The 13,340-nt window shown below is 32.4% G+C and overlaps 1 protein-coding gene across 8 annotated transcripts in view; it reads left to right on the top strand.

Annotated features, from left to right (window-relative positions):
- The window catches only part of LOC145243851 (E3 ubiquitin-protein ligase RNF217-like), a 59,247-nt gene that overhangs the window by 6,902 nt on the left and 39,005 nt on the right, over positions 1-13,340 (top strand). For 3 of the 8 annotated variants that reach the window (XR_013862951.1, XM_080106886.1, XM_080106881.1), the window contains exon 1: positions 7,485-7,704. The exons of 1 other annotated variant lie outside the window; for it this stretch is intronic. The gene's annotated coding sequence lies outside the window, so the exon portion shown is untranslated. Of the gene's footprint in view, positions 1-6,120; positions 6,827-7,484; positions 7,705-8,536; positions 9,032-13,340 lie in introns of those variants that run through there. 4 more of the 8 variants (XM_080106883.1, XM_080106884.1, XM_080106885.1 and 1 more) reach the window with 4 other exon arrangements.

Here is a 13,340-nt window from a genome sequence, read left to right as displayed (position 1 = left end):
GCTCAGTTACTGTTTCGTCGTATGGATAAAAATTATGCGCAATCACGAAATTTAAAATATATTCGTTACTTAACTAAAGAGAAAGATCATATTCCCGTTTTTATTTATTGTGTGTGTGTGTGTGTGTGTGTGTGTGTGTGTGTGTGTGTGTGTGTGTGTGTGTGTGTGTGCTTAATGATAAAGTCCGATTCTAACATTTTATATTATACTTTACTAGCTGGCAGCCCGGCATTGCCCAGTCGTACAATACGTTTAAACATGATATTTTAATTTATTCAGATTGCGTATGTTTTATTAAAGAATCAATCCTCTATTGAATATTATATATTATGAGGAATAATTTGCCCGGTGGATTAATTCGCAAATAAAATAAAAAAAAAAAAAGTAATAATAATAATAATGTCGTTCCGTGTTTGTTTACAATATTACGTCAGCTGATATTTTGGTTTGACGATGAATATCCTGAAAAAGTTAATTCTGAATAATTTTTAGTTTTCAAATATACAAACGAAGAAATGATGTGCGGCGATTTTAAATGGTATCTTTTCTTTTTACCGTAAATTGAACTCGTTAATAAGGAAAAATTTAAATAAAATGGTGATGTACACCCGGGTTTGACCAAGGGATCATTCGATCTATAGTCGAATCCGCTACCACTAAGATATATCTCCAGATTTTAATAAATCGGGGGGGGGCTTTCAAGAAGAAATGATTTGCAGAAATTTTATTATCTCCCTTGCCCGGTGTAACGTAAAATATTCCCCTGTAAAATTTATTCTTTTTATCTATAAGAGAGAAAAGCTATTTTTAAGATCGGTTTTTATCGATTTTCGATACTTATCGGATTATTTTTTGTACAACACCTATTTAAGAACACTGCCAGATATACAGATTAGTTTTGTGCAAAATTTGCAAAAGATAGACTCAGCCGTTTTGGAATCTATGAGGAAGGAACACACTCACACACAATGGCTTTTATATAATAGTAGAGATAAAGATAGAGACAGGGATTCGGTCATCTTTGTTAAGCAAGTAATAATAAAGAAGGCGTTAGTAAAGTCCATAAATCTGAACAAAAACAATGGTACTAAGTGTTCGTAATAAAATAATGCTATGCCAACGTTCGTATGTACGGAGATAGGAATACGACTTAGTTCGTATTGTTATTGTTTTGAAGTAAATCTGTGTTAGAATAAGGCTTTACGTCTCGAAATTATATTAAACGTAACTCCACGTACAAACAGGACGCCATATTGGAAACTGAAGTCTTTGTGTCGACACCAGAGTCTGTGGCCAAAAGCTGGCCCGATTTGCGTGTCAAAAAAGGAGTTTGGTGTTAGAATCGAGTGGCGTGGGTGAGTTGGGCAAGTGGGCTAAAAAAAAACAAGGCGAACAGTGTCAATACACTCCCTTAAATAATTGTCAGTATCGAGTGCTCTGTTCATATAAGAGACTGTTTCTGATTGGTTTAGCCCCAGTCTCCGATCGGCGCCAAGCTTATGTATCAAATGATAACGGTTGTTGCTACCGTTATTGTTACATGGTGTCTCAAAAGAATACTTACACTTCGAATGACAATAAAAGCTTTATGCCCCTCCCTCAATGTATATACTCCCAACTAACCCGACGTGCAACAAAATCCTTTACTGGTGAGGTGCTGGAAAGCCTTCCACTCTAATAGTTTTTTTGGCCTTTTGGTCAAGATCAAGGTGTAGTGTCTGTTCTTCGGATGCTGCACTTCATTTTCTTGTTCTCTTTCTGTGGAGGAGAGATTCTTCACGACTGAGACAATTTTTATTTTTGTACCTTTTTTCCTCCACGTTAAAAAACGACCCTGGTGTCTAACTCTGTCCCGTGGGCAGGCATAGTAAATAGGTACTCTAATAGTTTTTTTCCCCCTCGAACTGTTACATTTTGGAATTCCTCCCTGTTTCCTACTTCTCTGACTGTACTAACCTGCATAAGTTTAAATATAATGTGAACAGACATTTCACTGCTGAACTCCCCACAGTTCCCTGTTAAATACGATCCCAAATAGTACCTCCTTGCGTCCAAGGAGCAATGTTCCTTGTTTGGAGTGAAAAATGAGTAAAAAATGAGTAAAAAAAAAAAACATAAATTTATTTCTCTTCTCGAAATACGCGGATATTCTGCTAGTTTATAACTAGTGAAATACCACAAGTAGTGACGTAAAGAGAACCGTATGCTACGTCCGAATAAAAAGTATTTTAGAATGATCTGTACGCAAAAAATCTGCACGCAGTATTCCCAGCAAAATCAATAAATACACGGTAACATCCAAGCATCTGTGTGTGGGAGGGTAGAGGATGACTCCAAAACAAGTCATCATCACCATCATCACCTGAAAGATTGTCTATAGTCTTTTTGTGATCGAATAAACATTCGTCTTTTTATGATGCCAGCTCGGGTTCCCAACAGCGCTTAAATTTGCATACTTGCATTATTTTCGTATCGAAAGAGTCCCAGGTTCTAGTGCCAGTGCTTTTCTACAGTGGACACACGCCAACCGTGGGCAATTGTTACTATGAATTGCTACACCGTTATCACGTCATCAAACCTGTTCATCTAATTATTGAATTGTTTTTTCTTTAAGAAATTGAATTTCAAAAGTTCGATTTCATTTTATTGTTGGATCAATCTAGTTAATATATATATATATATATATATATATATATATATATATATATATATATATATATATATATGAAATATGAAACAAAAACAAAAAATGACATGAAACCTGTTGATGTTGATGCGTTAATTGATTTAAATGAAAATTGTCGCAGGTAATAAATCCACACAGCCCTTTGAAACGATGAAGTAATGTCGGAGCGACCTACCTGTTTGGAAGGATGGTCTCACCAGAGTGCCAGATAGCTTTCAGCTAAGAAAGTATAAAGCGACAAAATTTGTACAATTTTGAATATTTTTTTTTTTATTAAACCAAAATCTCGTCTTCGTATGAAAATGTTTTTCACCGTGTTTTTTTATAATATAATTTTTTTTATAATAATGTTTTTTTATAATACAATTGTTTTTATAATAATGTTTTTTTATAATATAATTTTTTTTATAATAATGTTTTTTTATAATATAATTTTTTTATAATAATGATTTTTATAATATTTTTTATAATAATGTTTTTTTATAATATAATTTTTTTATAATAATGTTTTTTTATAATATAATTTTTTTTATAATAATGTTTTTTTATAATATAATTTTTTTTATAATAATGTGTTTTTATAATATAATTTTTTTTATAATAATGTTTTTTTATAATATAATTTTTTTATAATAATGTTTTTTTATAATATAATTTTTTTATAATAATGTTTTTTTATAATATAATTTTTTTATAATAATGTTTTTTTATAATATAATTTTTTTTATAATAATGTTTTTTTATAATATAATTTTTTTATAATAATGTTTTTTTATAATATAATTTTTTTTATAATAATGTTTTTTTATAATATAATTTTTTTATAATAATGTTTTTTTATAATATAATTTTTTTATAATAATGTTTTTTTATAATATAATTTTTTTTATAATAATGTTTTTTTATAATATAATTTTTTTATAATAATGTTTTTTTATAATATAATTTTTTTATAATAATGTTTTTTTATAATATTCACATTCGGCTCAAAATCCATTGCCGACCTCATAGCACTGGTGTCGCGATTCCATTTAAAGTCGTGAACCACAGGTTGGGAACCACTTTCCAATACTTTTATTGCCATTAAAATCGGTAAAATCGTAGTAGTTCATTGTAGTTTATATTGCACTGTAGAGAACCTACTGTTGATTCTATAAAACTATTTTTTGTAATGACTTGAATTAAAATTTAAAATGCCAAAATCAAGTAAAACGGTTCAGTTGTGCTCCAAACAAAAATATTCATTTCGAACACGCCCATATCAAAGAACCTAGAATTGATTTTATACGCCGGACCCTTCTGCTTGTACGGTAGTAACTTCCCAAATGCACTTGTGATGTTAGGCTGTATAAGAATGTTAACTTTATCAAAATGGGACTATTCCTTCTTTAATCGGTTCTTTTTTCGAATAAATCACATATTTGTATGATAAACCTATTTTTCTGTGATTTATTCATAGTTCGCCGTCTCTAAAATCATCTTGTATGTTTACATTTATTTTTATTTTGTTTTTATTTTATTTTTTTACTTGTATCAAATATATTCATAAATTTTGATACTGGTGCATTGTACACACCGGATATCGTTACTTATTACCAACCGGATTTCTCGTAAATGTCCGATATGGCTGGAACAACAATGTCGGGTACTTGTGTATCTATGTTACCGCGCTGAAATAATGTATTATTTAGAAAGACATTCTTAACATGGGGAGGTGACGGTGTTTTATAATATTCTGTAATTCACTTAATAATTTAATAAACAAAAATATCGCAATAATTGAATTTAATTTAAAAATACTATTTTTAAAAATACTATTTTTTAAAAAGTTATAATTGTGACAAGTTTCCGAACGTTTTCAACGGCGTTCGGCATGTTCGGCAATGTTCGGCATGTTTGGCATGTTCCGGTGGTCACATCATATGTTGATCGAGCCCGAGCGGACATTTACGAGAAATCCTGTTCGAAACATGCACAATTACAAACTTCCGGTTCGTACAATGCACTAGCATCCAAAATTTAGTTATTGTCTATATTAGTTGACAGAAAAAAAATGGTGAAAAAAATAGTCAACAAATAACTTACAAAAAAGAAAATTTGCTTCTCTAAAAAAAAACTGTTTAATATTTTTGTGTTTGTAAGCGTTTTATTTCATTTTGAAACAATGCATGGAGAATAGAAAATGGAAACTTTTGTTCATATTTTTTCCTTTGGTCCTCATAGGCGATGTTTCATACAAAGCAGGAAGAATTGCTGTTGTTTTGTTGATGGTGTGAAGAGATTTCAAATCCTTTTATAATATTCATAATCGTTTTACAACAGCATTTTCATTGGTCTGTCACACTTACAATGGGTCTTATTTAAGGCACGTCGCAAGTGTGACAGACCAAGTTTCTAGACATTTTTTTTTGTACAGTCATTTAAATTGTCGTAGGATATGAATAACTAATTTTTATGATTTAAGGCTCAAATGAACAGTCACAGCAGGAATTAGAATACACTCTACTAAAGTTTGATTGTCACAGTTGGTGCATTTCAAAAATGTAATCTGGACGTGGGGAAACTTTAGGAGAACGCTATGCAATAAAATTTTGTTTTAAATTTGGGTAAAATGCCACAGAAACGTATGGATTACTTCAGACTGCTTTTAGACTATCTTGCATGACTCAAACCTCAGCTTTTAAGTGGTATAAAAATTTCAAGGAAGGCAGGGAGTCTGTGAGGAATGATCAGAGGTGTGAGAGGAGTAAGGAAGTCAGAACACCAGAGTTGATTGGCCAAATAAAGAATTTCATAGATAATGACAGTCATGTGTCTATATAGACAGTAAGTGCACAGTTTGATGTCAGTGCGGGAACTGTACACACAATTATTCGTGAAGAACAAAAGATGCGGAAGATTTGTGCGAGGTTTGTTCCAAGGATGCTCAGAGGAGATCAGAAATGTCATGAGAGAAGGAAGATGGTCGAGCTGATCAATTCAGATCCCGTAGTTCATACCTTGCTCCCTGTGACTTTTGGTTATTCCCTAAGCTCAAGGAAAGCCTAAGAGAATGTCGTTATGAGACAATTGAGGAGATGAACGCGGCTGTGACGAAGATCATTGACACGCTCACACAAGAAGACTTCTGTGGGACTTTCGGAAGTTGTTGGAACGGTACAAGTGCATTACAGCCAGAGGAGATTACTTCGAATGGGACTAAAGTTTCATGTGTGTATTATCAATAATGTGTAAATTATTTCCACTCTTTGATTTTATTCCTTTTTTTATAAATTTTCTTCTTCCTTCACCCTCTCTATGTTTCGTTCTTTCTCCTCTTCTATGTCACGTGATTTCGTTCTGCTCACTGATTGGGCGAGCCTCTCTTTGCGTGCCAAAATCTTCCTCGTGTGGCATTTTTGAAAAGAAAAATATGAATTGCTTTCAGGGTGTCTTACCGACAAGACGGATTAAATATGTTTAAGTTACCTGACATATGTGTCGAGGTCTTCGGCAAAGAAAGGTGACTAGAAGACTTTGTGAACAAATTTTGTCTTAACTCGACATTAAAATAGTTGAAAGGAAAAGTTGCTGTTCAGACTCAGTGAAGGAAAGAAGTTGCTTACATGTTGTCTTGGAGTTAACATCGGTTAAATATGTCTAAGTTACCTGACATATTTTGTCGAGGTCTCGAGCAAGGAAAGGAAACCAAAAAGCTTTGCGAACAGCTTCTTAGTCTTAACTCGACATTAAAATAGCTGGAATATGCACCGAATTCGAAGCCATTAATTATTTCAGGATAAAAAGGGAAACGCGGAATTTGTCGCGGTGGTTTCTAGTTACCTGAAATCTTGTTTCGGACTTCAACTCTGAAATGTGAATTTTATATTAACCTTTTCTCTATGGAGGGGGGAATTACAAAAGAATTATTCGTATTATCGTCGGCATTACTTGGATGAAAAGATTTGGAAGTGTTGTGGTCACACGAACAAAAATACTTCTTGCAAAAAACTTTGACTAAAGAAGCAAACGCAGTCTTGCAAGAACGGACACCGGTTAAATGAAGGGGATGGCGACGATTGTTTCTAAAAAGGACTCGGACTAAAAAAGAAACTAATACACTTTCTAGAAAGGATTTATATAAACTTTGAATTGCTTTCAGTAAGTGAATCTCCCCTTCTCTCTCTCTCACACTCTCTCTCTCTCTCTCTCTCTCTCTCTCTCTCTCTCTCTCTCTCTCTCTCTCTGCTCTGCTCTACCCTTTCGAAAATCTTACGATACAAGGATTTCGCTTGTAAGCAGATGGACAACTCTTGACAGCAGATTACAGATTTTTTTTTCTACTTTCAATAAAAATAATTTCTTTCAAGTTTTTTTGTTTTTTTTCAATTTTTTTCTCCCATGAATGTTTCTTTCTCTTTATCAAAGTTGCATCAAAATAAGAACAAGTGCCTTCCGGGGGACAAAGATGATAAAAAATTTCAATAAAAATGCCCATACAAAAAAAAAAGTCCGAAAACTTATTGAAAGCACCTAGTAAGTCAGTAAAAAGCATTTTTATTTGTAAACGCGTAGATTAACAACGCCTCATTCTAACAATAGATCCACTCTTGTTAAAAAACAAACAAAACTAACTCTACTTAACCAAATAATGTCTTTCCTATTTTTAAACACTCTTTTCTTATCGACAAATTATTTGCTCTTAAAAACACTCTTTAACCTCTTGTTAATAAGTGCAAAGAATCTAATAAAATTTAAACTCGTCAATTAAACTTAATTTCCGCTTCCAAACTACCCCATTTATTTGAAGTCTAGGAAGGAGGGGTTGGTGCAAAGAAGGACAACGTATTCGGGGAGGTGAGATAAACTTTTGTTAGAACACGCGGTCAGAGGTCATATTTCTTAGTCATCATTGCAACATCAGCATTTCGATGTGGACGACAAACAAAGAGGAAACACTCGGCAACAATAACATTTTTAAATAACACAAAATTAATACAACGACAACGTAATACGAATCTCCAACAGGCACAGTCTGAGTAAGTATTGTTTACACCAGTCGAGGATACGTCCTTGACAGTCAGTACAACAATGGCTTTATTTTTGTCAAATTGAGGTACGGTTTTGTGCAGTTCTGGGAGGTCCACCTTTCCAGGCTTAACCGACCTTCTCTTAAGAAAGGGGCTTTTATTGTTAATCGCATGAAGTGCGCCTCCCGGGGAATAACGATGGCGTTGCTCATGAATTTTTGTAAATCAGCACTTCGAGGGCACTTGCTTTTCAAAACCTCACCAGACCTTATATCTCACCTCTTAGAGAAAAAGAGATAAATCCCAATAAAAGTTAAATGCACATGGTGTTAGTATGAGTGTTAATGTTAGGGTTAGTGTTAGGGTTAGTAGTATGTAAACGAAAAATCTTATCTGGCATGAGTTGGGAGCTGTACGACAAAGCGACTGTCCCTACTAACAATTGCACGAAAAATGGAAAATTTGTGATTGTGTAAGGATCATATAACCTTCTATGGCAGCGGTTCCCAAGAAGCACCAATGACGTGGAGTCACCAATTGATTTGGGGCCGAATGTGACTCTTATATAACACCGTGAAAAACATATTGATATGTTGTTTAGTTCTCAAAGAAGGGACACTCTGACCTGCAATCCCTCTTTCCAGCTATAGTCGTTGTGTGTTGCCGTTTTGTAGACCCACAAATATATGCATCTTAAGATAATCGGTATCCGGAAATAGGATCGCTGGAAGAAGGTGCTATGGTATAAGGAGGCCCAATGTCTACACTGGCAATTACTGCACCTCCAGCCGAAACTGTCGATTACGTTTTTTCGTTTTTAAGGATAAACTTCCGTTGGCATTTCGTGTATCTCCTCTCGGTTGCCAGCAGCCGGTTTTCTTGGCAGAACGCGAGGACCGTTTCCGGCGATTTCACGATAGCTTCCAGCTTACAATTGTTCATTATCCTTGTCACAAAAATAAGCACTTGTTTTTGCAATGGATTTTTTAAACGCAATTAAACACTTCCCTTTTCGTTTCTCCCCCCCCCCCCCTTCCAATTTTGAGTCGTCTGCTCGCTCGTGTCTCTTTTAACGGCTTAGTTTCTCTTTGGATAATCTACTAATAGCTAGACAAGGCAAAGATTTAAATAAACGAACGTTTATTTGTTTACATCGATATATTTCGATTTCAGGACTTTTCTTCCGTCGCATTACGTTATTACGAAACGAAATGAAATTATTCAGTATCTGCGTGCTGTGGTCCAACGGTGATTTTTCTTCTCAAGTCCAGGATACACTTGTTATACGCGAAGTGAAATATTTAAGTATTCCTGCAGTGGAAGCAGTGTTTACAAGGTAAATTAAATATTGAAATACGTGTGTGTGTGTGTGTGTGTGTGTGTGTGTGTGTGTGTGTGTGTGTGTGTGTGTGTGTGTGTGTGTGCATATATATATTTTTTTCTATAATAGTCAACCATATAGGAGCCTATTCGTGACCAGACACACACACATACCTTCAGCTTTCGTGACCAGACACACACACAGACGTTCAGCTTAAATATATATATATATATATATATATATATATATATATATAAGCTGAACGTCTGCTTAAATATATATATATATATATATATATATATATATATATATATATATATAAACTGAACGTCTATGTGTGTGTCTGGTCACGAAAGCTGAACGTCTCTGTGTGTGTCTGGTCACGAATAGGCTCCTATATGGTTGACTATTATAGAAAACTGATCACATATAATGATAGAAGATGTATCGAGACACAGGAATAGGTATGTTTGATCTGGCATAATGATGATTCATTAAAATTGTGGGGTCTGCGTACGCTCCTGGTCCACAAAGTATGAAAATAAAAAAATTAAAAATTAAAAAAAAACGTTTACAAGTGTTTTTGATATAGATGTACATAATAATACTTTGATAAGTATGTTTTAACTTAAATAGGGATGGTATAATAAAATTGTGGGTCTGCTTTCGCGCCTGGCCTCCATAGAATGGAAATAGGCACAAACTTTAATAAAGACTTTTCATATCTATCTGCGTAAGTATACATTGATAATTATGTTTCAGTTTGAAGAAATATGGTAGAATAAAATTATGGGGTGTTCGTTCGCACCTGACCTCCATAGAATGGAAATATGTCACAAAGTTTAACAAGGTTTTTTAATATAGATCCACAGAATATTGTGATAAGTGCTTCGGTGTGAACAGGTATGGTATAATAAATTATGGGGTTTATCTATTTTATTTTTACTTTCATCATATTTTGCTTTAGTTTTGATACCCCCAAATTCGAAGCTATCTCTTTACAACCCTTCCTTTTCATAACCTATCATACTTTCATAAATCAGAGTCGATTTTCTATAGGCTGTTTTTGAACCCAGTTAACGACGGGTACTTTTGCTAGTATATATATATATATATATATATATATATATATATATATATATATATATATATATATATATATATTTATTTATATATATAGTAAGTTATAAAATGCATATGGCAATTAAGCTTAATTGCCAAATATATTTTTATAACTTACTACGAAGCTCTACCTATGTATTGAGCACTGTTGAAGTAAATACTTAAAATTCACGCATAGAATTATACTTTTGTATATTAATTTATGTCATTAAACGAAGTAGTCACACACACATGCACACACACACACACATATATATATATATATGTGTGTGTGTGTGTGTGTGCGCGCGTGTGTGTGTAAGTATTGAGCACTTTTTTCCCCCATTTTTTAGCAAATATACCTCCTGATATATATATATATATATATATATATATATATATATATATATATATATATATATATATATATATATATATATATATATATATATATATATAAGAGAAAGAAAATTAAAACTGTAAGTTGAACTTTACAATCAAAATTTATTGCTCGACTGAATACTAAAAAAAAAAAAAAAAAAACAATTTATAAAGTTTTTATTCCTCGGATTGCTGATTTCTTTCTGTCTTTTGATGAGAAGAATAACAAGAATAACATTCTTTGAAACTCCGCGAAATAACGACTTTGTAAATTGTGTTTTAGAGTATTCAGTCGAACAATAAATTTTGATTGTAAAGTTCAACTTACAGTTTTAATTTTCTTTCTCTTATAATAAACTCTACTCTCTATTGCGTATTGAAACTTTTTTTATTCGGTTGGGATTAAATTATCGATATATAAATACTGGTATTTATATTAGATTGAAGTTTACTATTGCGTATATCAGGAAAACACTAGATTTCATTACTATGTATAAGCTTGAAGAATCCTAGAGTGGATGAAACGCGGAATATTCAGTGTAGCTTAATCGCCATATACATTTTATAACTTACTAACTAGCTCTACCTACGTATTGAGCACTTTTGAAGTAAATACTTAAAGTTTACGCATAAATCTATACTTTCGTATATTAATTTTATGTGAGTAAATTAAGTAGTTATAATATATATATATATATATATATATATATATATATATATATATATATATATATATATATATATATATAATTTCGACGTAACATATGAAAAAGATAATAAAAATGTTATTAAATTTGCTTTCAGTCAAAAAAAAAAAGACAGGTTATTTATGTAATATCAACTCTTTTCAGCTTATTTCATATCGAATCCATAAAAAACAATAGCGCTTATGTCTATTTTTAGTTTTTAACATAGCAGGATGTTTTTGCTTTAAAACTTGTAGCATTTTTCTAAATGATTCAAGTATGTCGAGTTGTGAAAATTTGTGCTGACACGAGTATTAAATGGTAAAAGAATTGATTTGTTTTTTTTTCTTCTCGCACCTGTTCATTCGTTTGATTAATTCCCGTTTATATTCACCCAATGGCAAGTGCATCTCTCACAATCAGACAGTATGGCCACCCCGCCACCGCCATTATTTCTGATTGATACACCAATTTAGCAAAATGTCCCTTTTGCATAGCACACACTTTATTATTTATACTTTTTTTTCTTAAGATTCAAGTTATGTTAGTTCTATGACATCTACCCTCGTTCATCAAGAAAACAAGACTCGGCTTTTAATATCTTTTTAACAAATCGGTTTATTTATTTATTTATTTTTTTATCCTTTTTTTTCGGGGAGGGGGCGTCTTTTTTCTGTTTGATTGTTTTCTTTTGGGGACGAGCACCCTTTTATTTGCTCTCTCTCTCTCTCTCTCTCTCTCTCTCTCTCTCTCTCTCTCTCTCTCTCTTACACGCTCGCTCTCCTTTTCTCTCTCGCGCACTTTCCTTCTCTCTCTCTCTCTCTCTCTCTCTCTCTCTCTCTCTCTCTCTCTCTCTCTCTCTCTCTCTGTCTCTCTCTCTGTCTCATCGCTGTTATCCTCCCCCCTCGTTTGTAAAAAAAAGCTAACCATGATTAAGCTAATCCACTTGAATGACCGACTTAAACAAATATTGAGTCCGGCCTTCTGTCTCAATAGTTTAAAAAAAAAAAAAAAGAACATTTTCTTTCTTCTTTTATTTGCCTTTTGTGGCCACAATTTATTTTTGAGGTACAACTCTTCAGTCCACGAAAACAAAGCCACAAACGAGACGATTTCTTGAAAAAAAAAATACACTAAATACGCACTGACGTTTTTTATTTGAAATCATCTTGATAAATCAGGTCTACTCAAATAAGTACATCCAATTTTCGGTAAGAGTCGTGGAAGTTTGCAAAGTTTATCGAAAAAATAAGTTTATTCCTTTTTGATAATCATTTATGTGCTGCACGTGGGTTTCGTTATACGTAAGGCCTGTTCACTGTTCAGGTGACGTCACGTTAGTGGTATACGCAAGCAAGATCTGTCGAATATCCAGACTATTGATAATGAATGACAGCCTTATTAAAACGCATTCCAAAAATTGCACTTAAGAAAGAAAATAAAGCCACACCATTCGATTTATACTTAAACTGAACTTTATTAAACAATTTATTCAAATACAACAGTAGATGTATGTATGCGTGTGTGTGTGAAAATATTTAACCGATAAACTCTTAAACTACTGCTCACATAACACTAAAATTAACAGGAAATAGTAATCGTACACCAATGATGATTTATAATGAGTAAAATCTTTGTTTGGATGAATAACATGTACAAGAAATATGTCAGAAAGTTGAAATGCAAAATGTTCATTTTAATTTCCCGATATATTTATATTACTTTTGTGCATGCGCTAATTCATTCATAACTTGAAGTATTTTCATTTTAAATCTTTCTTATCTACCTGTCGATAACTCAAACGGTAGGGAACGCGTCTGGAGCGCTAAATGTTTTGGTTTTTTGTCGGTTCTAGTTGATAGAACCTAAGTCATTTTTTGTGTACTTTTGAAATCAGTACTATATATATATATATATATATATATATATATATATATATATATATATATATATATAATGTAATAAAAATAATGTCTACTAAAGTATTGTTGATTAGAATGCAAAATTCAAAATTTGACAGTTTTAAAAATTAAAAACAATTGCAAAATTTTTCAATAAAAAAACAGGTTTAATTATTGAAAAAAATAAGAAAAACAATTTTTTGATCTTTTTTTATGGTACGTAAAAAAGATGAAAACAAAAAATATTTTTAAAAA

The sequence above is a fragment of the Euprymna scolopes genome, chromosome 22, assembly GCF_053919585.1.
Source record: "Euprymna scolopes isolate OS-2025 chromosome 22, ASM5391958v1, whole genome shotgun sequence".
Lineage (NCBI taxonomy): Eukaryota > Metazoa > Mollusca > Cephalopoda > Sepiida > Sepiolidae > Euprymna > Euprymna scolopes.
This window is presented reverse-complemented; position numbering and strand designations above follow the sequence as displayed.